Here is a 4081-nt window from a genome sequence, read left to right as displayed (position 1 = left end):
CCCGCCATTCCTTTGGGCACCTCTGATTTCTGCTTCCCCACTGTTCTGGCTATGTCAGCCCACTTCAGCCACCCCACCCCCAGTATCCAGCTCTTCCATCTGTTCCGTGACCCACCCAAACCTGAGAGGGGCTGTGAAGTACCCAATCCCCTGCCCTTCAGATCAGAACCTCCATCCTGGCTGTGTTCCAGACACAAACCTTAGCACTCCTGCATGAGAAATGTGCCGGTGGTGACCCCCTCCCTCCCGCTCCCCCACTGTCCCTAACCCAGTGCTTAAGAAATGAATTTGCTTCCGGTTTTCTCCACCTAAAGCTCCTTTCTTGGTTCGGGGCACCTGTCTGTGTTGGAAGCAGAAACCCCCATCCTTCATGTGATGACCTCATACCTCTGGCTGGTGAGGCCGCAGCCCCCTCCCCAACTTCTGCCTGTGCTCTGAGTGAATGAGAGTGATTTGCTTAATGAAGAATTAAGGGGAGATGCCAGGGTGCTTTTGGAATCAGGGCTTAGTCTCTTGTGGAGTCTGAATCAGGGCTTAGTCTCTTGTGGAGAGTGCCTTAGGACTTGTGCCTAGGAGCTCTGTCCATTTGTGTGTGGTTTTCCTGGTGGAGGTGGTGGCCTGTTCCTCCCCCCGCACCTAAGGTGCTGTGTGTTGTTCATACTGGTCTGTTGCTTCTCTCTGGGCTGAGCAGGGGAAGCAGGGAAGCAGGTGTGCCAGGCCCTGCAGTGGGTGAAGGAGGGCAGAGGGCAGGCGCCATGCTGCAGGGGCTGCAGGAATGCCTCTGCTTTTCCCTCCCGAGTTGGGGTTCTAGTCTTCCAGCTCTGGCATAGAGGCTTGTCCCTTTGCGGTGTCTCCCCATGTTGTTGTGCTCGGGGAGTCAGACCCGCCCTGCCTGGGGCTGGGTTTGTTTGGGTGTAGAGACCGGGGCACTGCAGAGCAGATTAAAAAAAAAAAAAAAAGCCTTATGCCCGGGCATGTGCCTGTCCTCTCGGCCCTCAGGAGGCTGAGGCAGGAGGATCTGGAGGTCAGGGTTCAAAAATAGACAAAGGAAAAGGCTGGCAGGTCTTCCTGGTGGGCCGGAGGGTGTTCCTGGCACATCCATCTCTCACCAGAAGTGTCTGGAGCTGGTAAGGCTGCCGGGGGCTCCTGGCGGGTGTGTTTTCAGTCCTCAGGGCTTCAGGGTAGGTTGGTCGGTTGGTCGGTCATGGGGAGGGACACAACACAAAGTCATTGTGTTTGGGGCCAGTGCTGGGGACTCGGGGATGGAGAGACTTTTAGGAACTGACCATGCCATACCACCCGGTAAGGCCTTTGTCCTAGAGTTGGGCCAATTCTGCCCTCAGGGCACCCAAGGCTATGCCTGGGGACATGTGTGATTGTCACAGCGGGGGAACTGCTGGCCTGCAGTGGGTGGAGGCCAGGGACTCTGCCCAGCACGCTGTAGGACTCAGGATGCCCAGCGACCAATAACCCAGCCTGGTACCCACAGTGCCCAGGAGCAGGGGAGCTGCTCTAGACCATTCTGCGGGCTGGCAAGGGAGCCCACCCAGCCACCTGCACCCCACAGTGCCTAATGTCACCCAGTGCCCCGTAGCCTTCCCCATCACGTGCACCTGAGGGACGAGGGACAGGATGCATCAGGCCCTCTCCTGGGGACAGACAGACGGACAAAAGGGGAGTATTTGGATCTTCCCTGTGGCTGCCAGGGACCTTCTACTCATCACTCTGGCAGCAGCGTCTGCCGGGGAGACCAGGGCCAGCACCTTTCCAGGCTGTGCCATGGTGGGGCTACGGCCCAGAGAGCCTCGCCTCTTCCCCAGCCCAGCGGCACCTGCTGGTTCAGCTCTGCACGAGCAGCAGCCCTCCACAAAGCTTCCCTTGCTCCCCTCACGTCTTCAACTTAGTTTCTAGATTTTCCTTGCCAACAGCTTTAGGCAGATTGAATCTCACGGCCACACACAAAAATATGTACTGTTCAGGGGGCTGGACATGTGGCTTAGTGGTAGAATGCTCGCCTGGCGTGCATGAAGCCCTGGGTTTGATTCTTCAGTATCACATACACAGATAAAGCTGGAAATGGTGCTGTGGCTCAAGTGGTAAAGTTCTAGCCTTGAGCTCAGAGTGGCTCAGGGACAGTGCCCAGGCCCTGAGTTCAAGCCCCAGGACTGACCTCCCCCCCAAAAAAAATAAAGTATAGTTCAGATTTTTTGTTCGTTTTGGTGGTACTGAAGTTTGAACTCAGGGCCTCACATGCTGGGGCAGGTGCTTTACCACCTGAGTTACATTTCAGCCCTTTGTGCTTTAGTTATTTTTCAGACAGGTCTTATCCCCACCTCCTACCCCCTCCTTGGCCAGCCTAGACCTCAGTCCCATTTATGGCTTCCACATTACTGGGATGATGGGCACTCACCCCTGTGTCCAGCCGTTAGTCTAGATAGGGTCTTGTAAACCTTTTGCCTTGGCTAGTCTAAACTGGGATTCTCCAATCTCTGCCTCCTGAGTAGCCGGGATTACAGGTGTGAGCCACTGCCCCTGGCCATACCTGTAATCACCAAGTTATGTTGCTCTGACCATTACCCACTTCCAGAGCTATCACCCAGAGGAAGCCCTGTCCCCATGAGCAGTCACATCGTCCCTTCCCCAGCACCTGGCCTCAGTGAATTCACCTCCTGTCTCTAGATATACCTGCTCTGGACATTTTCTATCATTGGAGCCAGATGCGCCGGGGCCTTTGGTGTCTTCTCTCACTGGCCACAGTGGCCTCAGCTTCCCTTTACGCTGTAGCTTAGGTCACAGCCTCTTCCCGTTCCTGGCTGCATAGTACTCCAGCATGGGAGTGGACCCTGTGCGGTGTGCGTGTTCCTCTCTGCACACTGAGCTGCTTCTGCCTTGCCTGTGATGAGCCCAGCCACTGGGGCAGTCAGGCACAGGTTTCTGAGCCAGGACCCTGTCGGGGGATGCAAAGGCCCTTGACTGCTGCTCAGCCCGTGCTGCTCGCTGCTCCCACCTCCCCTAACAGAAGTCTGTCCTTCCTCACCACCATCATCACCCCAACCCTCCTCTCCATGTCCTGCTGTATTTGAGGACCGGGGAGTGTCCATTCCTGTGGCTTGCGGGCGATCACCTGCCCCTGCTGGCCTTGCCCCCCCCCCCACCTCGGCCGCTGCTGGCTCTGGAGGCGTGCCTGGACCTCAGTGTGGGGCTGGTCCCCCAGGGCGGGGCCTGGGCGAGGCGCTGGTCCCCGGCACACACGCACCGACACCCGCACACTGCTTGGAAGGGTGCAAGGGTGCCATTGCCTTGGTGGTGGTCAGCCCCATCCCGTACCCACGCTGGCCGCATCAGGGACATGTGGGTATTGAGGCTGGGGAGTGCCCGCCTGGGTGTGTGGCCACTAGGGGTGCTACTCAGCCCCCCCCCACGGCTGGGTGGGGAGTCCGGTGGTGAGCGTGCTAGGTCTCCCCTGTGCCCCCTGTGCTCCGTGGTGCCAGGGTGGCCCAGTCCCTGCCATGCCAGGGCCTCCCCGTTGGCCCGTCCTTCTGAAGCCCGTCCATGCTGGTGAGCGCCCCCTGCCTGTGTGGCTGTGTCTGTGCGGGCTGCTTCCGACCCCAAGGCACCCAGTCAAACAAGGCCACTGGTGCAGGCTGGGGACAGGAACTTGGGGTCTCCCTATGGTTGGGGTCAGTGCCTGGGGTTAGAGCAGCCATTCTGTCCCAAGATGAGCTGTAGATGGGAGCCCCCGGCAGGGAGAGCGTGGGCATTAGGCTCGCATCACCTCTGGACTTTGAGCCAAGAGACACGGGGTGCAAGGTGGCCTCCAGGGAGAGGCAGTGTGGGTTCAAACCCAGCCCTGGTCCCTCTACCATGCACCTGAGCACGCTGTGGACGCTCCCGTGGGAGGGAGGGGCAGGATGGAGTCAGTGGTGTGGTGGGGCTGTGGCTCTGCGGGAGGCATGGACCAGATACCCTACTGAGCTGGTAGCACAGGTGGGAGAGCAAGATGGGAAGGTCCCCCCAAATCCACATGGACGTGTGCCACACTGGGAAGGAGAGGCACTTCAGATGTGTCAGAAACAAAATG

The sequence above is a fragment of the Dipodomys ordii genome, unplaced genomic scaffold (assembly GCF_000151885.1).
Source record: "Dipodomys ordii isolate 6190 unplaced genomic scaffold, Dord_2.0 Scaffold64, whole genome shotgun sequence".
Lineage (NCBI taxonomy): Eukaryota > Metazoa > Chordata > Mammalia > Rodentia > Heteromyidae > Dipodomys > Dipodomys ordii.
Note: the sequence above shows the minus strand (reverse complement) of the source record.